Source organism: Pipistrellus hanaki (assembly GCF_964339955.1).
Source record: "Pipistrellus hanaki genome assembly, chromosome: 20".
NCBI lineage: Eukaryota > Metazoa > Chordata > Mammalia > Chiroptera > Vespertilionidae > Pipistrellus > Pipistrellus hanaki.
The window spans coordinates 4,725,683-4,752,965 of record NC_140522.1 but is presented as its reverse complement, the minus strand read 5'-3'; the positions used below and the strand labels follow the sequence as shown (position 1 = coordinate 4,752,965).

General features: G+C 46.2%; 1 protein-coding gene across 1 annotated transcript in view; it reads left to right on the top strand.

The window, feature by feature from the left end:
- The first annotated feature begins 15,784 nt into the window (after positions 1-15,784).
- The window catches only part of DISP1 (dispatched RND transporter family member 1), a 104,255-nt gene continuing 92,756 nt past the window's right edge, over positions 15,785-27,283 (top strand). The window contains exon 1 of the mRNA XM_084868844.1: positions 15,785-15,902. The gene's annotated coding sequence lies outside the window, so the exon portion shown is untranslated. The remainder of the gene's footprint in view (positions 15,903-27,283) is intronic.

Below are 27,283 nucleotides of genomic sequence, written 5' to 3'. Positions count from 1 at the left end.
CATGAGAACTGAAGCGCATGGCAGGGACTGTTCGGTCCTTTGAAAGATCACGTCACAGCATCCATATCCAGGCACTTGGTGTGAGGCTGGCAATGTTCCCGAGGTTTTTGGAAATAGAAATCAGTAGATTCCACGCTGTAGGACTGAGCCCACTCTATGTCGCTGGCGCTGTGATTACGGAGAGGACTTTCGCATAGCACATCCTAAAGTGTCCACCAGGTGGCAGGAGACACCCACCAAATCAGCTGGTCCCGCTCTCTACCCCTCTATTTCAGCGTTTTTCAACCGCTGTTCCGCGGCACTTGTGCCGTAGGTGCAGACAAGACAAGAATTTTATAATTTTTCACTATTTTGTTTACTTAATATTTCATAATAAAGTAATTATAAAATACTTTCTTTGTGTTTATTTGATTCCTATTCAAGAGAATTACTTTATATATAGTCAATATAGGCACAGAGTTAAATTTTTTAACATTTTCTAATGGTGGTGTGCCTCGTGATTTTTTTCATGAAACAAGTGTGCCTTTGCCCAAAAAAGGTTGAAAAACACTGCTCTATTTAGTGAAAAGAGCCCCTCTGAATTAAAAGATGCATATGTCTCCTTAATGTACATCATTATCACGTAGAACAGCGGCCATTTGTAAGATAATGGGGTGAGGCAGGTGTCTGGGGTCCAGAGCGCTTCATTCCGTTTGGAAATGTGTATATTTTGGAAATGTGAGCTGGTTTGGGGAGGTGTCAGGCTATGAGACCTTTAGGCCTTTTTCATAAACTACATATGTAAGATTTTGAGCTTGGGGAAAGGTGGGGGAAGCAGGCTCAGAAAGAAAAAAAAAAAAAAAAACCCTCTTTTTAAAAAAGTAAGTCCTGTATCACAAATCTATTTCAGTTTTTAAGTTATATCTTCCACTCTCCTTAGGATACTAGTCCCCAAACTTGCTTGCACACAGGAATCCCCTCGGCAGCTTCAAAAATAACCAATGCCCCCGCCCCACCCCTTGAGATTGTGGTCTGAGATGTGGTCTGGCCTCGGATGTGTGTTGTTTGTTTGTTTTAAATATATATTTTATTGACTGGAGAGAGAGAGGGAAAAGAATAGGGAAACACCATTGAGAAGGCTGCCTCCTGCACACCCCCTACTGGGGATCGATCCTGCAACCCGGGCATGTGCCCTGACCGGGAATGGAACACACTACTTCTTGGTTCATGGGTCGACACTCAACCACTGAGCCACACTGGCTGGGCCTTGGAAATTTTTTAAAGACCTCCAGATGATTCTGATACGAAGACAAGTCAGAGGGCCACCATGTTTTCCACTGGCTGATCCACCCAGGTGGGTCTTCAGGGTACCAGGAAACACCAGTGACCCCTCCAAACAAAATTAGGTTTCCAGGAAATCCAACTCTCTGGTAACTCTTTTGCTCACAGATCTGAAGCCAATTTTCCGAAGCCCAACCATAATTCCAAATTAACTCAGTAGGAAGGGATTCAACCATTAGCCAAGCTCAGAACCAGAACCAGCACTCCCCAGCAACAGCCCAGACGGTGGCATCATTCGTGTCGCCAGTCCAGACCCCACCCCCTCTTTCACGGTAGGTCCCCGTTATTCTTCCTTCCAACTCACCTTGGTCTTCATCCCTGTCTATCCGACTGGGAGAAGGAGCCATGGTCCTAGTCCTTTTCCTTCCAGGAGGCATCTCTGCCTTCGGTATAGTTACGGATGCTCAACAACATGTGGGGGAAAGGGATTGCCTAGCTCTATCTGGAAGCTTCCAAGATCCAATGATACATCCGGAAAGGGGCAACTGGCTTCCTCTCCCAGCAATATTTGCACCCCCAGTCGAAACCGGTTTGGCTCAGTGGTTAGAACATCAGCCTGCAGACTGAAGGGTCCCGGGTTCGATTCCCGTCAAGGGCATGTACCTTGGTTGCAGGCACATCTTCAGTAGGGGGTGTGCAGGAGGCAGCTGGTCGATGTTTCTCTCTCATCGATGTTTCTAGCTATCCCTCTCCCTTCCTCTCTGTAAAAAATCAATAAAATATGCTATATATATATTTACACCCCCAACTCTTTGCCAAGCCCCAAATATCCCCAATTAAGCACACGATGGAGCAAAAAGCCTTGAATCAAGAAACTCAATTTAAATGACCTTCTGGTCCTTGATGTTTTAGGCCTGTGGTTGGCAAACTCATCGGTCCACAGAGCCAAATATCAACAGCACAACCATCAACATTTCTTTGGAGAGCCACATTGTTTAAACGTGAACTTCTTCTGACGCCACTTCTTCCACATAGACTCGCCCAGGCCGTGGTATTTTTGTGGAAGAGCCACACTCAAGGGGCAAAAGAGCCGCATGCGGCTCTCGAGCCGCGGTTTGCCGACCACTGTTCTAGGTTATCGCCACCTTTCGTTGTGTGGAATGGAGGTGGACTGAAGTTAATCTTATTATTTTTCTTTCTAACGATGAGGTCACCCAAGCCTCAACGTTTGCAGTGGAAATTCGAAAAGGCTGAAGGGATGAGAGAAGCTCTTTGGCCGCCACCCATGGGCACCCGCCCTTCCCCTCCGTCTATAAATCACTTGAATGTCTTCCCTTGAATGAGTAGCTGCCAGGAGCTGTTTGTGTCTTCTCATCCCTGCAGGCTTGTTGGTGAAGATGCCCTTTCATTACTCCTGTGGAAGTTTCTCTCCTCTGCCAAAGGGCACTGCCTCCGGCCGCAAGAGAGAATCAGGGTTCACAGGACCCACCTTATGAACCATTTCTGTTCTCAGGCACCTTAGGCGGGTTTGCCAAGAGCCAGCAAGCACCGTGGTCGGATTTTCAGACGAAAGAGGGGAAGATGGGGAAGGCTCTTGGGAGAAAATCTTCCTGGTATGGTTTCATGTATGTTGGAGATAAGGAGGCATGGACCTGGCTTTATCATTCTGAATTTAATCTTTCTGAAATGTACAGTGAGTGGCCAGATGATGATGATCTCTGAACGCATAATAATCGGCCACTCACAGTGTGTGTGTGTGTGTGTGTGTGTGTGTGTGTGTGTAGAGGCCCTTGTGCATGAATTTGTGCATGGGTGGGGTCTGGCCAGCCTGGCCAGGGGGAGGGGACATGGGCAGTTGGCTGACCTGCCTGCTGGTTGAACAAGGGGACAATTTGCATATTAGCCTTTTATTCTATAGCACATGTGTCAAACACAAGGCCCGCGGGCCAAATCCAGCACGCCAGGCCTTGCAATGTGGCCCGCACCGCGCTGTCATCACTGCACTCCGCTGTCAGTTTATGACATTGTCAGTTTATGACTGTTCAGTAAACCATTCGGCCCGCGATTTAGGCTGGATTTTAGATTTTGGCCCCTTCTCTGATTGAGTTCAACACCCCTATTCTATAGGATGCACACAGAGTGGCCAGATGATGATGATGCGTTCAGAGATGATCATCATCTGGCCACTCAGTGTATGAATGATTGATATCCCAATGCTTAATCAGGGGAGTGTTTTGGGTTTTATTTAGAAACCTGGTGATGTTTTTTTGTGACCAGAAACATCCTGTAGGAATGTCACCCTTGCTTCTATCAGTCTTCCTGAGATCACGTTGGCTTTGGTATGCTTCTTTCTCTTCACATGGCCAATTCCAAAAATCTGTCTGTGACACTGAGTGAGGACTTACTATGCAGGACAAATGGAGTCTTCCACCCTCCGGCTGGTTCTCGTTTAAGAAAGATACACAAGCCGCCATAACCGGTTTGGCTCAGTGGATAGAGCGACAGTCTGCGGACTGAAAGGTCCTAGGTTCAATTCCAGTCAAGGGCACGTACCTTGGTTGCGGGCACATCCCCAGTAGGAGGTGCGCAAAAGGCAGCTGATCAATGATTCTTTCTCATCTATGTTTCTAATTCCCTATCTCTCTCCCTTCCTCTCTGTAAAAAAATCAATAAAATATATTTATTTAAAAAAAAAAAAAAAAAAAAAAAAGATACACAAGCCGCCTGCAGAAGTAGGAAGAGCACTGAACAAGGAGCTGGGAACATGAGATTCTAGTCCTGGCTCGGCCACCGGAGAGTTCTGTGACCTTGGAAAAGCCATTCAATGTCCCTGGACTCCACTTTCTGGTCTATGGAACGAGGGGTTTGGACGAAATGAACTTTCCCCCACATCTGTCCTGAATAGCATTCACTTTCATATTTCAAAATGGCCTGAGAAATTTAATTTTTTTTGGAGGAGCTCAGTTATACAAAAGGACAATCGTTTCCCGGCTGCGGGACTCTGCCAGGTGTTTAATATGCTAATGCGCATTGTTAAGCTCCAAAGGGCAGAGCTAATATATTCAGGAATTTCCAACGCATTTGCTTATCGAGTCGCTTGTGCGCTGAGCATTTCAGTAAGCAGCAAATCCACGGAGCTTCCTTTGAGAAACAATGCAACAGATAAAACGTCTCCTAGTTCTAATATCCTTATTCCATCAGGCTGGAATAGTACTAAGAAAATGGGCATATATCACGTATAAATGACACGTGAAAGGGGGAACCGTTTTTGTGGTTTATTTTATCCACATCTTCTTTAGGATCTTCTTTCTTTCTTTCTTTCTTTCTTTCTTTCTTTCTTTCTTTTTTAAAAATATATTTTATTGATTTTTACAGAGAGGAAGAGAGAGGGATAGAGGGTTAGAAACATCCATGAGAGAGAAACATCCATCAGCTGCCTCCTGCACACCCCCTACCGGGGATGTGTCCGCAGCCAAGGTGCATGCCCTTGACCGGAATCAAACCTGGGACCTTTCAGTCCGCAGGCCGACATTCTATCCACTGAGCCAAACCGGTTTCGGCTCTTCTTTCTTTTCTTAATGGCACTGCCATTCCTACAGCCAAGCTGGAAACTGGCAGGATATTAGGGTAAGGTGACCAGACATCCTGCTTTTTGGTGGGACAGTCCCGATTTTTAACAATTTGCCCTGCATCCTGCGGAATTTAAAAAAAAAGTCCTGATTTTTAACCCTAACCCTAACCATAACCCTAACCCTAACCCATTCATTTGTTCACTCATTGAACAATTCTCTTCAGACACTGGAGAATATAAAACACTAGAAGCCCGATGCACAAAGATTTGTGCAAGAATGGGCTTCCTTCCCCTGGCTGTGGGCACCACCTTCACTCTAGCTTGAGCCGCCTTTCTGCCTTCCCACGCTGCCCAGAGGCCCTGAGTGGCTGGGGTGGTATGGAACACCTATGTCATCGCCTTGGTGATGACACAAGTGTCCTAGCCCCTGCCGCTGGGCACCCTTGCATGCAAATTAACCTGCCATCTTTGTTGGGATAATTTGCATACTAACTCCTGATTGGCTGGTGGGCATCGTGAAGGTATGGTCAATTAGCATGGTACTCTTTTTTTTTTTTTAAATATATTTTTATTGATTTTTTTACAGAGAGGAAGGGAGAGAGATAGAGAGCTAGAAACGTCAATGAGAGAGAAACATCGACCAGCTGCCTCCTGCACACCCCCCACTGGGGATGTGCCCGCAACCAATGTACATGCCCTTGACCAGAATCGAACCTAGGACCTTTCAGTCCGCAGACCGACGCTCTACCACTAAGCCAAATTGGCTTCTTTTATTAGTGTAAATGGGAAAGATCCCACAACCAGTCCCTTGGTTCCCCCAGTACAGCTCCAGGTTCTCACGAATAGGTACCAGTGGATAGTCCCTCACAGCCTCCGCCCTCCCTTCCTGAGCAGATAGCGCTGTGCGGGCCCCAAACGCTGTTGCCACCGCGATTGCTCCTTTGGCCCACGTGGTAAGATCCTCTCCTCTGAGATCCTTCATAAACTCCTTGAAACCCATTAAAACACACACACCTGTCCTTTGATCCAACCTCCAAAGCCTCATTTTCAGATTCAACTTCAGAAGGCGCTGGAACAAGCCCGCACTCCACACCCCACAGGTCCTGGTGCACCTACAGGAGCCTTATTTACCGCCGTGCAGCGTGCAATGAACGCACAGACATCCCCAGAGCTGGAGGCTGGGGAGATGGAGCAGGCAGATAAACCGGCTTTGAAGCCCGTTTCAATGGCTGGTAATTTCTTGCTTCCATGATGCTCTGCAAACACAGCTGTCAGGAGGGCACTGTGTACATCGGGCGCTAATTAAATTAAATTCCCACTGGAATGAAGGCAGCGAAGGATTTTTGTCTTGTTCCCCTGCAAACGAGGCCTCTCCATCCAGACAGCTGGCGCGCTGGCATTCAGGTACGCGGAGGCAACAGCTGCAGCAAAGAGTAGCAACTGCTCTCAGGGCGGAATTGCCATCGGTGTCCAGAGAATGGATGGCATTTTTTGGACAACATCAGTCATGTGAATGCGAACAATCTGGCACGATCTGGCGGAGGCAGAGCCGGAGGACTGGGAACGCGGAGAACTGGGCTGTTGAGGTCAGCCTTGGAAATATCGGTTTACAGCGCTAAGCCTGCTTTTCCTGCTTCCTCCCTCCCACCCCTCCTCCCTCACACCCCTCCTCCCTTCTCTCCTTCCACTGAATGTGAGCTGAGTGATGACTGCCAGGCTGTCAACTGGGCCCCGGAGACACAAAGCTTCAAAAGACACTCTCTGCCCTCTGGGGTCGCCTGGTCTTTTTGGGTTTTGTGTGTGTGTGCGCGTGCTTTGTTTTCAATATATTTTTATTGTCGAAACCAGTGTGGCTCAGTGGATAGAGCGTCAGCCTGTGGACTGAAGGGTCCCGGGTTTGATTCCGGCCAAGGGCATGTGCCTTGGTTGCAGGCACATCCCCAGTAGGGGTTGTGCAGGAGGCACTGATGGATGTTTCTCTCTCATTGATGTTTCTGGCTCTCTATCCCTCTCCCTTCCTCTCTGTAAAAAAAAAAAAATCAATAAAATATATATATTTTAAATATATTTTATTGATTTCAGAAAGAAAGGGAGTGGGGGGGAGAGAGAAACATCAATGATCAGACAGAGTCAATCATTGACTGGCTGCCTCCTGCACGCCCCCCACTGGAGATCAAGTCAGCAACCCCGGCATGTGCCCTGATCAGAAATCAAACCGTGACCTCATGGTTCATAGGTAGACCCTCAACCACTGAGCCACGCCAGCCGGGCCCTCCTGGTCATTTTGGAGAACCAGGAGGTGGGACTCCATGGTCTCGGCGCCTCCCATGACTCACAGCTCTGTGATTCCAAATATGAACTTCCATTCAACCCGCGTGCAGGTGATGTCAGCTCTGATTTGCAGTGCTGAAGAACACACAAGGCACGGTTATATAGCGAAGTGCGTACTCTGGATATGCACAATTGCTTTTCTTTCTCTGGGTCAAGGCTAAAAAGTTGGAGGAACACTGATCTATTTCATTGCACTGAGATGTACAGCGGTCTCCATCCCAGGGGCATATGCGGGGTGAATTATGGGTGATAAAACCCTGCTAAGAGAAGGGATCATCCGCTGTGTGTCCTCAGGGACCTTGTCAGACGAGCTCATAAAGCAAACAGTCGGCAGAGGATGCGGAGACGGAGAGGTCTGCGATCAGACCAGGTTTCCCTGGGTAATCACTCCCCTGGATGGTGTGTGTCATGCTGGCAGCTGTGGAAGCTCAGAGGGGACATGTTTAAGCAGATAGCTTTCCTCCCCTAATCCCGCCATCCCCCGTGTCCTGGATTCCATCCCCGGCTATAAATCACGTTCCTCCTCTCCTCTCAAAGGACGCCCTCTCTGCGTTTCCCGGGCCCCAATGCCGTGGCCTGCGAGCACATCTCACAGGTCTCCGGAGGGAGGACTGTCCGGAGGGAGGACTGTCCGGAGGGAGGACTGTTGTGGCAGCGGACGACGGAGCTGTGCTGTGAATTATTTGAGGCGGCATCCATCGCGAGCGCCTGGGATGAGAACTCCGGGGTTGTGACAGGTCGCTCAGAACCAAAACCCCAAGAACGGTGACACCTCAGGCATAAATGAAATGACTCCTGTGTGTGTTGTCAAGGTTGTTTCTATAAATCACGGGAAAGCTGCAGAACCCTGCAGAGCGTGCAGAAAGCAGTTTCTGCGTCTCCGGGCACGTGCCTTTTGGTTTGGAAGAAGGAGGCTTTTGTAACTTCCAAACGGGGTTCCAAGATCTGTGTACTCGGGAGCTCGAAGATGCAGAAGTGAGGAGGCCATCAGTACAGACCAGTGGGGGGGCAAACTATTTAGTCAACGGAGCCAAATATCAATAGGACAACGATTGACATTTCTTTGGAGAGCCACATTTAAAAATATATATATATTTTTATTGATTTTTTTTTTACAGCGAGGAAGAGAGAGAGAGAGAGTTAGAAACATCGGCGAGAGAGAATCATTGATCAGCCGCCTTCTGCACACTCCCTACCGGGGATGTGCCCGCAACCAAGGTCCATGCCCTTGACTGGAATCTAACCCAGGACCCTTCGTCCACAGGCTAACGCTCTATTCACTGAGCCAAACCGGTTTCGGCCGAGCCAAATTTTTTAAACTTGCTAAAAACACATTCTCCCATCTCTACATTCCAAGGTTTTAATCAAAGGTCCAAGGGCCTCTCTTTCTTTAAAAATATATTTTATTGATTTTTTAACAGAGAGGGAGAGGGAGAGAGAGGGCTAGAAACATTGATGAGAGAGAAACATCATCAGTTGCCTCCCGAATCCCCCCCAACCCCCCACTGGGGATGTGCCCACAAGCCAAGGTACATGCCCTTGACTGGAATCGAACCAGGGACCCTTGAGTCCACAGGCCATTGCTCTATCCACTGAGCCACACCGGTTAGGGCGGTCCAAGGGTCTCTTGATGCAAGTGACCCAAGAGATTCTGATGTGCTGGACCACGCCTGACCTTCAGGAACCGCTGGCCACGAAGGTCTCGAACTTCCAAAGATGCAGGGGTCGCCGGAGGGCCTCCCCACCTTCAGGGCCTTGGTGTGAACGAGGATAAGACAGCCCTCGGAAGGATGCCGCCCACAGAGCGTGGCCTGGTATGTGGAGGCTGCTCTTCTGCTTCCGTTGGCCCGTTAGCCCGATGCATGTAGAGGGCACAACCTGAACACACAGATACAGCGTCTCTGGCCGCAGGGAGGAGGGATGTCATAGGTACAGACCCAGTGGAGCCTGAAGGAGCGGGGGAGGGGGAGAAGAGCCACTTGATTTCATGGGCCATTTTTGAGACCCGGAGCCAAGGGCATCCAACCACGCCCACAGCCCAGACCCTCTTCTCTGCCGAGGCCTCAGCAAGCTTGATCTCAGTTCCCAAAGGAGATCAGGGAGAGGAGGGTGTTCTGTGGATTATTAAGAGCCATCCAAATAGGAGTGGTCCTTGGCACTCCCACCAGCAGAACTGCCCCGTGGCTACAGCCTCCCTCCCTCACAGGCCTGACCGCTGTGAGGACGCGCTGAAAACTCCGTGTTGTGTTTGGCGCTGGTCACTAGGTGTAGCTATTTGTTAAGATAACGTGGTGTTCACCTTTCTCCGGCTCCAGAATACTAATATATAGTTTTATATTAGTATACTAATATATATATATATATATATATTGTAGAGCTACCAAGATTTCTCTATTTGATTTTAAGAATTATCCATTGGCCGAAATCGGTTTGGCTCAGTGGATAGAGCATCGGCCTGCGGACTGAAGGGTCCCGGGTTTGATTCCGGTCAAGGGCATGTACCTTGGTTGCGGGCACATTCCCAGTAGGGGGTGTGCAGGAGGCTGCTGATCGATGCTTCTCTCTCATCGATGTTTCTAACTCTCTATCCCTCTCTCTTTCTCTTTGTAGGAAATCAATTAAAAATATTTTTTTAAAAAAAGAATTATCCATTGTATTTCCCATAATTCCTGCATTCCTCCTTAGGAGACCCTAACATTTCCCACATTGAAAATCTCCTAAGGTAGTTCACCTGCTGAGTTAAAAAAAAAAAAAAAAAAAAAAAAAAAAAAAAAAAAAACTACTCAAAAGAGTACATACTGTATGATATCATTATTACACAGCCCAGGACTAGGCAAAACCAGTTCCCAGTTATTGTGTGGACTAAAGGAGCAGACACGTGCAAAGCCCTTGGAAGCGTGGGCAAATTGAAGCTAATCAACGCGTGGGAGCCACTTTTATCATGATGGAGGACGGTAACGAAACCCACTCTGAAATAAATTGGACTCATTAAACGGTCTTAATGAAGAGTCCTAAGGTGCCCCGAGGAAAGAATGACAAATGAGCTCCACGGAGGCCACTCTGCTCCCAGACGTGGTGTGCCGGGACTTCCGGCAGAGAGGACATGAGGCTCATGGAAGGGCAGGTGGTAGAGGTTGGGCAATGAGGATGGATAGGAATTACTGCCTGGCTCCAGTGAGGATGGGGAGGGGGGTCTGGAGGGGGCGTCTGGGAAGTTATTTCTGAGAGAAGAATGGGAGGTGGGAGAAGCAGGAAAGCATCATTAGTAGGAGCTCCAGAGAGGGACTTAGGGGCCACCCCCACATCATACAGCTCCGTCAGCCTTCCTCAAGCCACCCCAAATATGTGCAGGAGGGCCAGGACTCGTTTTTTAATGCTGTGAGGGGCAAGGCAGATAGGTTATATTATTATTATTATTTAATTGATTTTTACAGAGAGAGGAAGGGTGAGGGAAAGAGGGAGGGGAGAGAGAGAGAGAGAGAGAGAGAGAGAGAGGGAAAGAGAGAGAGAGAGAGAAACATCAATGTGAGAGCAACACATCCAATGGCTGTCTCCTGCATGTGTGCCAACCAGGGATTGAACCCATAACCCAGGCATGTGGCCTGACCAGGAATAAGGCCTGCAACTTTTTGGTGCACGGGACATCCAACCACGGAGTCACACTGGTCAGAGCTGGGCCAGCTCTTTAAAAAAAAAAAAAAAAAAAAATATATATATATATATATATATATATATATATATATATATATATATATATATTTTATTGATTTTTTACAGAGAGGAAGGGAAAGGGATAGAGAGTTAGAAACATCGATCAGCTGCTTCCTGCACACTCTCCACTGGCGATGTGCCCGCAACCAAGGCACATGCCTCTGACTGAAATCAAACTTGGGACCCTTGAGTCCGCAGGCCAGTGCTCCAGCCACTGAGCCACACCGGCCAGGGCATGGGCCAGCACTTTTTATAAGTTTAAGAAAAAATACAGGTTTGCTTTGGAAACAGCTTCAGGAGAAGCTCCTTGCCCTGCTCTAACCAGATCACTGCCAGGGCGTCACCCCTCCTTTATAGGGAATCTGGAGCAGCCCCAGGGTCCTTGCAGCCTAAGGCATCAGCCCACACCCTCTTCCTGCCTGAGACACTTGTGATCTAGATTTAGACTCCAGTCCTTCATCTGGTTCCAGAGTTACGGCCCACAGCTGGCTGCCCCGCTGTCCTCAGTCTGGCCCTGTACTGAGACCACAAATAACGGTAATGGCAATGCTGTAATGCTTCGGTCCTTTTGTGATCTCCGGTAAGAATGTACGCATGCAGCCGAAACCGGTGTGGCTCAGTGGATAGAGCATCATCCTGTGGACTGAAAGGTCCCAGGTTCGATTTCAGTCAAGGGCATGTATCTATCTCAGTTGCGGGCACATCCCCAGTGGGGAGTGTGCAGGAGGCAGCAGATTGATGATTCTCTCTCATCGATGTTTTTAACTCTCTGCCCCCCCTCCCTTCCTTTTTGTAAAAAATCAATAAAATATATTTTTTTAAAAAAGAATGTACACATGCTCAGAAGTGTTGGATAACAAAAATACCATTAAAAAAAAATTGGCTCTTTACTTTCTACTTATTGTTCTTCCTTTCCACCTACTCTCCTACTCAGGGATTCTTTTAGATTCAAAGCAATTGAAATAGTGGTTGGACGGCTTACAATAGATAGTATCAAGAAAGCTTTAACAGTGCCTTTTAAAGTACCCTATTCCCGATACTTATATTTCCATATAGAAATGTAAAAATATCTTCGTAAGAGTGCTCATGCACTTAAACTGTCACTGCCAAATTAATGGACAATCATCATCCCACATTGATTTTAATCCGCAGTAATTATAATGGCACCATTAAGTTCTTTTTGAGATCTGTTCTACATGAGAATGAGTGTAACTCCATCATACTTCAACCACCTGAGTCATCGCGTGACTGCACTCTCCTAACCTGTGGCACCAAGGATACTTCACAAATACTATTTTTAAAAAAATATATCTTATTGATTTTTTACAGAGAGGAAGAGAGAGGGACAGAGAGTCAGAAACATCAATGAGAGAGAATCATTGATCAGCTACCTCTTGCACACACCCCCACTGGGGATGTGCCCGCAACCAAGGTACATGCCCTTGACCGGAATCGAACCTGGGACCTTTCAGTCTGCAGGCCGAAGCTCTATCCACTGAGCCAAACCGGTTTCGGCCACAAACACTATTTGATTTTCTTATTCTGATCATGTTTCCTTCTTCCTCATCTTCTTCTTTTTTTTTTTTTTAAAGAAGAAGTATGATGTGGTGAAGGTGTGGGCACGAAGAAGGAAGTATAAACTACGCATTACATTTTTCTAAAGAAAGGACTAATTCAAAGTCTGCTTTGACAATAGAAAAATGGAGCTTTAGAAAAAGTAGAGTTGGCATTCCTCTAGTAAAATAAGAAAGGTCTGAGTCTTTCTCTCTGTAGACCCTTGCAGAAAGCCTAAGGTGATGAGAGATTTCGAGGGTTGTTTTCTTTTCTTTCTTTTTACAACAAAATATATTTTTGTTGATTTCAGAGAGGGTGGGAGAGAAAGAAAGAGATAGAAACATCCATGATGAGAGAGAATCATAGATCGGCTGCCTCCTACACATCCTCTATTGGGGATCAAGCCTACAACCAGGGCATGTGTCCTGACCAGGAATCAAACCGTGACCTCCTGGTTCATAGGTCTATGCTCAACCACTGAGCCACACTGGCCGGGTTAGTATTGTTTTCTAGAGACTAGTCTCACAATCTTTGCCCCTGAATGAACTGACCAGCATTGAGCCATACATTTCAAAGACTTTAGAAACATACGGTATGCAGCAGTCCCCTCCTTATCCAAAGGAGATTCATTCTAAAACTATCAGTGGATGCCTGAAACCACAGATAGTACCAAACCACGTACACACACACACACACGTATGTGTGTGTGTGTGTGTGTGTGTGTGTGTGTGTATGCTCTCTCTCAGAAGTCTTGTTTCTGTGGCATTCAAAATTGTTAGTGGCCTAAATATCAAAGGTTCAACGATCACAATTTTTGAAATAAAAAATACCCCTAAGTGATCTGACAAGTCTAAGTGTAATTACATGGATAAAGGGATATAAGCTATTCAAGATGATAGTGAACTTGAGCCAAAGGTGGCTGGTTACCGCTCAGTTTACAGAGTTACACCCTTCCCAGGGGCAATTAGATCTGCTGTGAACTGGAAGGCAGGGCTGTTTTTCCCCTTGAAGATCGTAGAGAAATCACAGCTTTAAAAATGTGGGTGTGATTCTACTTTCTAGTTGTTTCATGATATCCCCTTTCTAAGCTAATCTTGTATTTTACTTTCATTGGTGTCACATTTTTAAGAAAAAGTAGCAGAGCAACCGTAGCAGGTGTGGCTCAGTGGATAGAGCGTCGGCCTGCGGATTGAAGGGTCCCAAGTTCAATTCCGGTTAAGGGCATGTACCTTGGTTGTGGGCACATCCCCAGTAGGGGGGTGTGCAGGAGGCAGTTGATCGATGTTTCTCTCACCTCAATGTTTCTAGCTCTCTATCCCTCTCCCTTCCTCTCTGTAAAAAAATCAATAAAATATATTTTTAAAAAGTTTTTAAGAGAATGCTATATAATAAGCTAATTCTTACTAACCAGGGTCTTTTGTAGAAAAGGCATATTCCTCTAAGGTATGCATTGCTTTTACAGGGAAAGTTTGGCCTCAACCTTCCCAGCCTACAGTTCGTTTCTTCTTAGGACAGAAGTTTGTGTCATTGAGACTCAGAGCTGCAAATTCATCCTATTACTCCCTCACTACCTGTGAGATTTTCAAGGTAGGCGTAGAGAGCTCGTGTCTATTTTGGTTGTCAATCCATGGAGGGGAATTTTTATTGAGTGGAAAACTCTTGTTTTACTAGTCATGTTGGAATTTAGCTGGTGAAGCTGTCTCTGGAAAGAGCATATCTGCTTAGTTTGATTTCGTCGAGACTCCAACCAAGCGAAGCTTTTGCGTCAATCAGACACATGGGATGCTCATTGTTTTTGCAGAAAGTCAAGGACTGGAGTTTTAAGCTATTCGCTTGCATACAAGTCCTTGGGAACTCACGCACCCAACACTTACAATTAGAGAGTATCATGCCAGGTTTCCCTGCTGTGTTTCTCGTTTACATGTGGAATGTCCATCGGTGTAGGAGAAATGTTTGATTGGGAAACAATGTGTTTCTGGAAACCGTGTTTCCATCTGGGTTCCACAGGAGAAAAGAGGTGAATGAGGTCCTAATTTAGTTCCAGGGGTCTTCAAACTACGGCCCGCGGGCCACATGCGGCCCGCAGAGGAGTCTGATCCGGCCCGCCAGGTTTTTTGGGCAGTGAGCGCAGCCGAGGTGTTACAGTAGGAATTAGTAGTTCATATAGTCCGGCCCTCCAGCTCTCTGAGGGACCGTGATCTGGCCCCCACTTTAAAAAGTTTGAGGACCCCTGATACATATGTTTATTTCAAGAGGGTTTGCATCTGGGTTGGCAATATCTTTGTGGAATGTACAAACCTATAACATTAGACTAAAGGGAGGGGGAAGTGGGAAGTTATTGTTGAATGAGTGTGGAGTTTCAGTTTGGAAGATGAAAAAGTTCCCAAGATAGATGGTGGTGATGGTTACTCAACATTATGAGTAGACTTAATGCCACCAAAGGCACTTACTTAAACATGTCTAAAGTGGTCAATTTTATGTTTTATATATCTGGCTACAAGAAAAAAATAGATCAAAATATCAAAAGTTTTGTTTTAATGTTTTAAATATTTTATTGATTTTTACAGAGAGGAAGGGAGTGGGATAGATAGTTAGAAACATCGATGAGAGAGAAACATCCATCAGCTACCTCCTGCACACCCCCTTCTGGGGATGTGCCCCCAACCAAGGTACATGCCCTTGACCGGACTCTAACCTGGGATCCTTCAGTCCACAGGCCGACGCTCTGTCCACTGAACCAAACCAGTCAGGGCCTAACCTCTGTTTAAATGTCAGCTTCCTTCTCTTTTATTCTTTTTTTCATTTTAATTTCTTTATTGATTGAGGTATTACATATTTGTCCACATCCTCCCATTACCTTCCCAACTCCCCCCCCCACCTCATGCAACAATAAAGTAAAAAAAATTTAAAATAAAATAAATAAATATGTAAGTAAATAAATAAAATTTTAAAAATGTCAGCTTCCAGCCCAGCCAGTGTGGCTCAGTGGTTGAGCATAGACCTATGCATCAGGAGATCACGGGTATGATGAGTCCAGGAAAGGGCTCCATCCCCGAGGTGGGGTGTGCAGGAGGCAGGCAATCAATGATTCTCTCTCCTCATTGATGTTTCTCTCTCTCTCTCTCTCTCTCTCTCCCTCTTCCTCTCTGAGATCAAAATACATTATTTAAAAAATAGCCTCCTCCTTGATTGCAGGGCAGGGCCAGTGTCTGAGCCATCCTGCGGGGCAGACAGATGCCTGGTGCAGCCATTGCCCAGGGCTGCCTGATGCCTGCAAAGAGAGGAGCGCCAGGGAACACGCACCTAGGTGCTGCCCGGGCCCCGGGAGGGCGGGACTTCCGGCCCCGTTGGCCAAGCTTCCGGCGCGAGGCGGAAGCCGGGCTCCTGTGGGGTCCGGAGCGGAGCGCCCGGCCCCGCGTCCTCAGTGGACGCTTCCCAGCCCCGCAGCCGCCGCGCCCCGCGGAGGGGAGACCGGGTAGGGAACGCGGCGTCCGGGGGGCCCCCCCGCGCGGTGGAGGGAGGGGACCGTGATCGGGGACAGGGATGATGGGGGAGCCCGCGGGGTAGCGGGATGGGGGGCGCCGGGACCCGGGCGGGGACCGGGGTGCGAGGGCCGGGGACTGGGGGGACCCGGAGGGGATGCCGCTGCGGGGAGAGGTCCCGCGTGGGGGAGTGTCCCGGGCTCGGCTGGTTGCACGGTGGCCCAGGTGGGCTCCAGGGTTGGATGGAGAGGAGGGGTCGGCCCTGCGAGGGGCGTTCCCGGGAGGGACGGCTGACCTGGCTAACGGGTCCGAAAGGGGGACAGGCACCTCCTAGGATTGAAGGCTGAACTCGCATCCTGCATTTTATTTTATTTTATTATTTTATTTTATTATCTTCATTTAAAAAAATATAATTTATTGATTTAAAAAAATATGTCTTATTGATTTTTCACAGAGAGGAATAGAGAGCTAGAAACATCGATGAGAGAGAATCATCCATCAGCTGCCTCGTGCACACCCCCCACCGGGGATGTGCCCGCAACCAAGGTACATGCCCTTGACCAGAATCGAACCCGGGACCCCCTCAGTCCGCAGGCCAACGCTCTATCCACTGAGCCAAACCGGTTTCGGCTATTTTATTGATTTTTTTTACAGAGAAGAAGAGAGAGGGATAGAGAGCTAGAAACATCGATGAGAGAGAATCATCGACCAGCTGCCTATTGGACACTCCCTATTGGGGATGTGCCCGCAACCAAGGCACATGCCCTTGACCGGAATCGAACCTGGGACCTTTTAGCCCCCAGACCGATGCTCTATCCACTGAGCCACACCGGTTCCGGCCATTTTCTTTTCTCTTTTAATTGATTGATTGATTAAGGCAGTGTTTTTCAACCTTTTTTGGGCAAAGGCACACTTGTTTCATGAAAAAAATCACGAGGCACACCACCATTAGAAAATGTTAAAAAATTTAACTCTGTGCCTATATTGACTATATATAAAGTAATTCTCTTGAATAGGAATCAAATAAACACAAAGAAAGTATTTTATAATTACTTTATTATGAAATATTAAGTAAACAAAATAGTGAAAAATTATAAAATTCTTGTCTTGTCTGCACCTACGGCACACCAGGCAACTAGTGTGCCGCGGAACAGCAGTTGAAAAACGCTGGATTAAGGTGCTACATGGTGTCCTATTCCCCCGTGATTCCCCCAGGCCCTCCACTCATGTCCTTACCCCCCTGTTGTCTGTGTCCATTGGTTGGGCTTATATGCATGCATAGAGGTCCTTTGGTTGATCTCTAATGCTGGCTGTGTGTGCGTGTGTGTGTGTGTGTGTGTGTGTGTGTGAGAGGGTGTATGTGTTCCAGAAACATAGTTTGCATTCCTCCGGGAGCTTGAACGCTCCTTTTTTCAGGTTCCGACGTAAGCCGCATGTCTTTGTCTTGCAGATACAGCTCTTGATAAAGTTGTGGCATGCAAGCAAGGCCACCAGAGCTTTTTTCCTTTGCGATCTTGTCCACCCCACGGAGGGTGGTGGGCTGCCTCGTTGGCTTTGTCGTGGAAATGGACTTTTAAGTGCATTTAGAACTAGGGTGATAATTACATGGGCAGCCCAGCTGTCAACCCGTTTGCAGTTACAGTTCATTGTTGTGTTTTTTTGTCTGCCAGACTTGCTCACACAAAATACTAAAAGTTATCCTGTTGGGATTAGTTTTTTTTTTTCGGTGTAAACCGTCAAGGCAATTTTAGATTAGGGTGCAATTAATAAATTACCTAAGAACTTACTGTTACTTTTCATTTCTGCTACAAAGAGAAATGAATCTCGAGGAAACCAGTTTGGCTCAGTGGTAGAGCGTCTGCCTGCGGAATGAAAGGTCCCAGGTTCGATTCCGGTCAAGGGCATGTATCTTGCTTGCGGGCACATCCCCAGTAGGGGGTGTGCAGGAGGCAGCTGGTCGATGTGTTCTCTCTCATCGATGTTTCTAACTCTCTATCCCTCTCTCTTCCTATCTGTAAAAAATCAATAAAATAAAAAATAAAATACATCGGTAGCCCAAGATTTGTTGTTAAATACACATGAACCCGTTTAGTTTTCCTTAATGGGCTTGTTTTTAATCATTATCGGAGGTCATTATAGTTATCGTCTGCATTATATTTGTGTAGACTTCTTAGTCTACATCATACAGTGTCTTACTTCAGTGTGATTTCAAAGACTCTTAGCTTCAAGTAGATGGTCAGTGAATTGTTTGCCACAAGCTGGGCAGGGGAGCTGGGGAGAGCCGTAGCATTGTCATTGGTGGAGAGAGATACCAGAAGATGCTTTTGCTTTTTTCCCCAGAGTTTCATATTTCCAGTGTTAAACTTTGTTATTTTTAAAGTTACTGTATGGGTGCAGCTCATTTTAAATCTGGTTTGGTCCTCTGGCTTGCACGGATTCACATAAACTGGAACATTTTCTATTTATTGGGGCCATGGTGTCTTGCTAGCTTGTAAATTCTTTTTTCCCGCAGCTTTTGGAGGTATAATTGACAAATAAAAATTGTATATATTTAAGGTGTGGAATGTGATGATTCGATATACGTATACATTTTGAAATGATTACCACAATCAAGCTAATCAACAGATCAGAACCTCACGTTGTTACCATTTTATTTCTTTTTTGAGAACACTTAGGATGTACTCTCTTCCAGATTTCAGATGTACAGTATTATTAACTGTAGCTTATGAACACTTGGAAAAAAAAAATCTGTGCTTGAGTTTCTTATAAATTCTTAAAGCCTGTGTTGAGTCAGGGCTGACTTTGGATTGATTGTAGCTAAGTAGCTAATGCTCCTTGTGGGGCTTAATGCTCTTTGTAGGGCTTAATGGCAGATCATCTCCAGATTCTGTTATACAGAGTCTTCTGCAGAAAAGGGTGATCCGTGATGCTTCCCTGGACCTGGTGCCCTCACTTCCTGGTAGCCCCAAGAATTACAGGTTTTTCCAATGTTTGTAGTGGGTTTTTCCACTCCCTTCCACTCACTTTTCCATGAGTGTCTCTGAAGAACAGAAAAACACAAATCATTGGAATTACATACCAACATACCTGCCTCTCTCCAAGCCCTCACAATGCAATGTCACACTCACATCTAGAAGAGTTGAAACGTGCTTGATAGAAAGTATCTGGGACCTGCCATTTCTTAGGTTTATGATTTTGCTTTGGAGTTTAGCCTTTGAACTGTATATGAACTCTCATCCATACTCTAAAGACTTTTAAAAACTGCCAAGAACTATAAAAAAGTTTTTGTGTTTTTTTTTTTTAAAAAGTCCTATAGAGGGAAATGATCATTAATGTGTTCTTGGAAACTAGCCTTGCCAATGGCCTTAATCCATTGTTATTATTACATAGGTGTATAATTATGTATAGATTATATATAGACAGACATAGATTGTATGCAGAGATTATTTCTATTTTTAGCCCACGTCAGATATTTAAAATCTAAACTAATAGCCGAAGCCAGTTTGGCTCAGTGGATAGAGTGTTGGCCTGCGGACTGAAGGGTCCCGGGTTCGATTCCAATCAAGGGCATGTACCTTGGCTGCTGGCACATCCTCAGTAGGGGTTGTGCAGGAGCAGGAGGCGGCTGATCGATGGTTCTCTCTCATCGATGTTTCTAACTCTCTATCCCTCTCTCTTCCTCTCTGTAAAAAAAATCAATAAAATATATTTTAAAAAATCTAAACTAATAGATGCACTTTTAAAGCCTTGGTTCAAACCTTAGTTCTTCATCTCCGTATTTTTAAAGTTGAAATTGCCAATAGCGAAGTCTAGCTTAGAAGAAAGCGTCTATTAGTTGGTGAGATGAGTGCTGCATTTAGTGGGTAGTGAATGGGAAGTTAGACCTGCAGGAACTGGGTTCTCATTCAAGTAGCACCATCCTAGTAGAGGACAAGAAGGAGCCATAAACTGAGTGTTGGGTTACCTGGGTAACCTGCTAACGGGCCCTGTGATTGGATGATATGTTTGGCCCCTTAGTCTCAGCAACTGCCTGTGAAAAGGACAGGATTCTATCAGTGTTCTGAATTTCCCCATTGTTACGGCAGTAGTATTCCTCTTTGCAGGTGCTTCCTAATTTCCAGCTGTAGGAAGTCTTGGCCTAGGCTAAGAATGGCTAACTCAGCGGTCCGCAAACTCATTAGCATTAGTTTTGTGGCTCGTGAGCCGCAGTCTGCCGACCACTGGGATAACTGATGGCCTCCAGGGCCCCCTTCAGCTCTGATAGTCTAGAACTGAGCTATCCAGCACAGCAGTCCCTTGCCCACAAAGCCAAGCTACGACTGGCCCTTTACAAAAAAGTTTCCAGATACCTGGTATCAGTAATAGTTTTTTATAAAAGATTTTTAATTGATTTTGAAAGAGAGTGAGGGAGAGAGAGAAACATCGAAGTGAGAGCAAAACATCAATAGACTGCCTCCTGCATGCCCTAATCCAGACATGTGCCCTGGCCAGGAATCAACAACTTTCTTGGTACATGGGATGATGCTCAACCAACTGAGCCACACCAGTCAGGGCAATAGTACTTTTTGAATGGAACCACAGTGTGATTTTAAGAAATTGGCTCATGGAATCCTGGGGATTGGCAAGGCCATAATTTGCAGGGCAGGCCAGCAGGCTGGAAGGTCGGGCTGCAATCTTGAGGTAGAATTCCTTCTTTGGGACACCTTGGTTTTTGTTCTTTTGGCCTATAATTCATTAAATGGGCTTCTCGGCCCTCCTCCCGACTCCCCCCCCCCCCCCCCCCCCCCACACACACACACATTCAAGGGTAATCTTTACTTAAAGTCAACTTATTGTACATTAACCACAAAATACCTTTACTGCAACCCCTAGATTAATGTTTGATTAAATAACTGGGTCTTATAACCTAGCCAAGTCAACACCTAAGACTACCCACAGTTAGTATTTAAAAACATATTTGGCATATTAAACAACCATGTATATAAAATACTGCATAGAGATTAGCAAATAGGAGAGTATCTATATTCATCATCTTTAAGGGATTACCTGGGTGTTTAATTCATGTTCCAAAGAGTAGAAAATGGACAATTTAATGAACCTTGTCACCCTTTGAAACTTAAAAGTTATTTTCTTTTTTTTTGGGGGGGGGGTGTTCTTTTATTGTCATATTTTTTAAACTTAAGATGCCTTACATAATTTTAAAATTGTATAATAATTTTTATTCTTATAAGTTAATGCTCTTTGCTGATCTTTTTGCATAAAACATTCTTAGAGCGGGGGATCCGTTTTCAGCTTATGCGGTCTAATGCCCACCGTTTATGGTTGAGAAACTGTTCCCAGAAGGTGGAGTGATTTGCTCAGGTAATACCAGCGAGCAGAAGGACCAGGATCTGGTTTCCAGGCCGGTGTGCCTTCTGCTACACAAGAGTGACTACAGTTAGGTGAAGGGGGTCGAGGCCAGGCTTTCTGGAGAGAGGGTCATTTTGAGTTTCTACTGAAGAGATTGAGTAGGAATTGATAGTTAAGAGCATGGAGGTGGTATGCAGGCCACTCAGGGACATGGGGGCGGGAGGAAGAGACAGAGAGAAGTGGCTGTGTCATAGGTATTTCCAAGTGGCAGCATATCCTGTTGAGGGCACGTGGTGACACGTGGTACCCAGAGGGCTTGAAGAGATCTCACATGTCAGAACAAGCTAGCCATTGGATGATTCTCGGGGGATATTCCAAAGGAACTTGAGTAGAGAGAATGCATGGACCAGGGCAGGACTGAGAGAGCTTGCTTGCTTGAGGAGTTAAGAAGAAGAGAACCTACTGTGTTGGAACCCAAGTACTCCCAGTAAGCACATAGGACACGAATGGGGAAATCCAGAGGGAACTTTAGGGTTCTGTGGGGCACCCAGAAAACATTGTAGGACGTGAATGGATCCGTTAGAAGGTTGCCAGGTCTTTGGTATGATCCGAGTTGACTTCCTTACCTGCCAAATAAGCGCAATCATGCCCACCGCACGCAGTTGTACTAGAAGTGTTTTATGGCCCATCTGTTGCACTTTAAACCTTTATGAAATGCGATCGGCGTATTAGTGAAAGTGTTTTTTCCGAGGTACCAGAATCCACGTCGCATCTAAAGTTGTAGATGCTCGTGACATTGGCCACGTGGACAACAGCCATAACAGAGAAGGTGGCGGTGGGCGGAGGGGGCCGCTCGCATAAAAATTCATTTCTTTTGGAATTCCAAGCAGGAACTTTCCTCATGTTACAGGCCGCTGCAGGGCAGGGCTGGAATCCAAGCTTTGATTAAAAGCACCCACAAACCCTCTCTCTCTTTTCTTTACAACCACCGTTATTGCCAGCTGAAAAGTATAATGGAGAGGAATGATGAATGCATTTCCATCTGCTGCAAAAAAAAAAGAAAAAAAAAAAAGGTTTTAGGCAGTTTCATTCTTTTACACCTAGATAAAAAGGCCGCTTTGAAACGAAGAGTAAATTAGTGGCTGCCAAATAAGTGGTTATTAGATTCCTGCCCAGGACGCCTGCCTAGGTGATACTGACGGGGCAGCTGCCAGTTAGCAGTTCCGTCTGAAATACTTTCTCCCTGGGGTTGGGGGAGGGGGATGGGAGTGGGGAATTCGAGCACTTAGAGACCCTCTTTCCTTTTCTTTTCATCCCCAACTTGTGGGTTTTAGACAGAGGTGTTACTTTCCCAGAGACCGCTCAGGTTTTCTCGGGCTGTCAGGGTCAAATGCAAACCAAACTTTTGGAATGATCTGCAGGAGATCCTTTTACTCATGGGGAACGGGCGAGCACTGAGCCGGTGGGAATGGGCCATGGCACGCATGCCCTACAGCTGTGTCTCCCCTAGAGTTGATTTAAAAAATATATATATATATTTTTATTGATTTTTTACAGAGAGGAAGAGAGAGGGATAGAGAGAAACATGGATGAGAGAGAAACATCGATCAGCTGCCTCCTGCACACCCTCCCACTGGGGATGTGCCTGCAACCAGGGTTCATGCCCTTGACCGGAATCGAACCTGGGACCCTTGAGTCCACAGGCTGACGCTCTATCCACCGAGCCAAACGGGTTTCGGCAGGAGTTGATGGTTTTTGACTTTAATATGGTTTCATTACAGTTACCCCTCGAGATGACTTCAGCAGCAGTATGCTATTGAAAAACGTAATCAGTCCCTTCACACTGGAACCTCATTATTAGTAATTAAACTCTGGGCTCCAGTGAGCAGATGAGTACTTTTCAGTGATTTTAAGTTTGTGTTTGTTTGGTATGGGATCCAGGTTGTTGTATTTGCTGAATGTTGATGGGCACTAGGGTTATGCACTCTTATTAGGGAGTGAGTCACTAAAATATTTAACTTCGGTGCAGGTGCTTTGTTATTATTGTTGTTGTTAATCCTCGCCTGAGGATATTTTTTCATTGATTTTTAGAGAGAGTAGGAGGAGAGGGGAGGCAGAGAGATAAACGGTGTGAGAGAGACACATTGATTGGTTGCTCCCACCCATGCCCTAACCAGGACCAGGGATCAAGCCTGCAATCGAGGTATGTGCCCTTGACCGAACCTGGGACCCTTTAGTCCACTGGCTGATGGTCTATCCATTGAGCCAAACTAGTCAGGGCTGAGATGCTTTCTGATACTTCTGCTACTGTGGTGGTATAGAACAATTTTAGAAAGAGAATAATAATTACATGCTGGCTGACACGTATTAAATGCTTCCTATGCGCCAGTTACTGTGCTAAGTGCTTCACATCTGTTCTATCTAATTTAATCCTCACTGTAATGCTATTAAGGGCCCTTATTACGCCAACTTCACCCACAGAGAAACTGAGGTAGATGGAGGGTACATAACGTGGCCAAGTGAACAGGAATCGGACCTGACTTGGGGGCCTGAGCCCTCGCCTGCTCTGCTGTACATCGAGCGGATGCCTCTGCTTCAGACATGGGCCGCTCTGTGCAAGCTTTCCACTCATCAAGCTCCCCCTGTCGCTTCCCATTAGGGGCTGTGCATTCAGGCCGAGTTTCCATTTCTCTTCCAATAAAACTTCAGCGTTAGGGTTAGTGGTTGCCAGTTGGTTTCTTGCAAAACCATTTTCGGCGCTTAGCACTCTCGTCCTGGGAGAGAGGATGGGGCCCGTGGGCTGACTCTTCGGCGTCTGTGCTTTAAGGTCGGCGCGATCAGATCTCTGTACTCGTAGAAACGAGCAGTGAAAGCAGTCTTTTCGCTGGGTTGTTTTATTGCCTCATGTTCTGAGATAAACAGGGGCCGGGGATGCCCCGTCTGAGCGTGGATGACGTGTGGGAAGCTCAGATAGGGTTACGCAGTGGGTGAATGACCATGAGCACGGCAAACTTCTTGGATTGAAATTCGGCCAAGTGTGTTCTGATGGGGCTTCTGTAATCGTCAGGGAGATGATAAACACACCTCATCGGTTCTCTTTCAGTTTTAGGCTCATCCCCTGGCCGGTTCCTCGGTGGTTAGCTTATTGGCTCACCCACCGAAGGGTCTCAGGTGCCATTCCCAATCAAGGGCGCATACCTTGGTTGTAGGCTCAGGCCGGTAGGGGTGCGAACCAGAGGCATCCAATCTATGTGTCTCTCTCACATTGATGTTTCTCTTCCTCCCTCCCTTCTCTCCCCCCACCCCCCCCCCAAAAAAAAAAAATCAATGGAAAAAATCCTCAGGTGAGGATAAAAAAAAATTAGACCCAAAAAGAGTTTCGAAATGAGTTTTCCTCATGTGTCTTTGAATGCATTTTTTAAGTGGAAAATCATGCATGATAAAAATAGTATATGTGCCAAGACTGGTTTGGCTCAATGGATAGAGCGTTGGCTTGGGGACTGAAGGGTCCCGGGTTCGATTCCGGTCAAGGGCATATACCTTGGTTGCGGGCATATCCCCAGTAGGGAGTGTGCAAGAGGCAGCTGATCGATGACTCTCTCTCATCGATGTTTCTAACTCTCTATCTCTCTCCCTTCCTCTCTGTACAAAATCAATAAAATATATTTTAAAAAATAGTATATGTACTGTATTTTATTTCTCTTGTTTGGAGTATATATATTAGGAGGGCATCTAGAATAGAAAATAACTTTCTTTAATGTAATCTTGTAATATGATTTCCTTTGCTCACTAGATAAACACTGTTAAAAAGAATATTTTCATTGAAAAGGCGCTTAACCCATCTCCTTTTTAATGTGTCGAGGTTAATGCTTTATCAAGTTATTCCATCTGTGGCAGGCAGGCTTAATGTAGTGGCTTTTGGCGGAGGCTGTCCATGAGCCCTAACGGGGGAGATGAGCATTGGAGGGCAAACAATTGCTTGCTTTGTGAGCGGCGAGGTTGAGCAATGACTGAGCACATTCATCTGCACGGCCAATGTAAACGCCAGACAGATTCCCCGGCCCGCTCCTCAAGTGGGTCATGTGAGTCGGTGTTTATCACCGACTTGAATAGCTGCAAGTCTCACAAACCACACAACTTGACCATGAAACCCAGCAGCTGTTTCAAAGGGCTCTTTGCAAGCAGACTCTATTTTTGAGTTTTGGGGTCACCGCAATGAAAAGAAGATTGTGCAATCTGTGTACACTTGTTGGAACTTCCCGCCCTCCCTTCCTTCCTTCCTTCCTCCCCTTGGCCTCTTTCAATCACATTTCAGTAGCAGAGATTGCTGCAGTACGTTTGCTGGGTCCTCTCCGCCCGGTGCCTTCCATCGGCACAGTTGGCTCTGGGCTAAGGCTCGTAGGCCATGGCGTTAAAAAAAGTCAAATCGAGTGCATGGTACTTGGTGACTGTCTTTCGGAAATGACTGTAGGTGAGATTGTAACCTCTTTTCAAAAATATATATCATTGATTTTTTTTTCAGAGAGGAAGAGAGAGGGATAGAGAGAAACATTGATGAGAGAGAAACATCCATCAGCTGCCTCTTGCACACCTCCTACTGGGGATGTACCCGAAACCAAGGTACATGCCCTTGACCGGAATCGAACCTGGGGCCCTTCAGTCTGCAGGTCGATGCTTTATCCACTGAGCCAAACCGGTTCAGGCTGTAAGCTCTTTTATTTAGATCTGCTTACTGCTTTTGTTTTAGGGTTAGTCGGGGAGGAGCCTAGTCCCTAAAGAACAGTATCTAAGTTTTCAAAGAACCTGCAAAGGTGGGTTAAGTGGCACCTACAACTGATAGGCCTTTGAGATTTCAACGCCTGTGTTGTTTTCATCATGTGGTTACTATTAGAATTATTCCTATTGTTCTTTTGCAGGATGTGTGTACATATTAGTTGTATAGAACCTTTAATATGCTGACCTCCAATTGTGCTAATGTGAAATGCTTCTCTGACGATTCTCTTCTTAAAAACTGGGCTCTTGCCAAAGCCAGTGTGGCTCAGTGGTAGAGCGTCGGTCTGCGGACTGAAAGGTCCCAGGTTCGATTCCGGTCAGGAGCATGTACGTTGGTTGCAGGCACATCCCCAGTAGGGGGTGTGCAAGAGGTAGCTGGTCGTTGTTTCTCTCTTATTGACGTTTCTAACTCTCTATCTCTCTCCCTTCCTCTCTGTAAAAAATCAATAAAATATATTAAAAACACACACACACACACGCACACACAAAACTGGGCTCTTTCAACATGGAGAATGTCAGCATTGTTTTCTGGGTAGAGCTATGCCTCCAGGTTAAGTACCGCTTGGTTTGGTTTTTGTATGTGTGCACACATACATATGTGGAATGATGATTTAAGTTAGGCAATGATGTAAAAAAATGGGGAGATAATTTAAGAGGCAATAAGTAGTTTATTTTTTAAATCTCTTTAAAAATTGATTTTAGAGAGAGAGGGAGGAGAGGGATAGAGAGACATAAACATAATATGGACAGTTTAGTTCCATATTTAAACTGTGTGGCGAGACTCGTATCGGAGTGTGGGAAGTGGGTTTGGCCTGAGGTCAGGGGACCAGGGGAGGCCCAGGCCCGCGGCTGCGCCTTGTTCCTGAGGATTTATGTGCCTTTAGTTGCTGACCGCTGCTTTGCCACGACTGCGCGAAACCCCAGCGTGATGGATGGGTTCCTATGCGTGCGTCTCAGATGTTAGGAATTGAGCTCTAAATTCACTTGACAGAAACCAGACTCATTGTTCCTCCGAGACCCTCGGTGGAGCGGAATCGGAGCCAGAAGACCTGGGCTGCAGGCCTGGCTCCGCCTCGACGATCTGTGTCACTCTGAGCAAGAAATACACTTTTTCTTAATTTGTTTTCTCTGTAATATCAAGGGAGGGATAGTTCTTCCCATCATTGGTTGTTGCAACGAGACTTGAATAAGATGCTAAGAGAGCCGAAACCGGTTTGGCTCAGTGGATAGAGCGTCAGCCTGCGGACTGAAG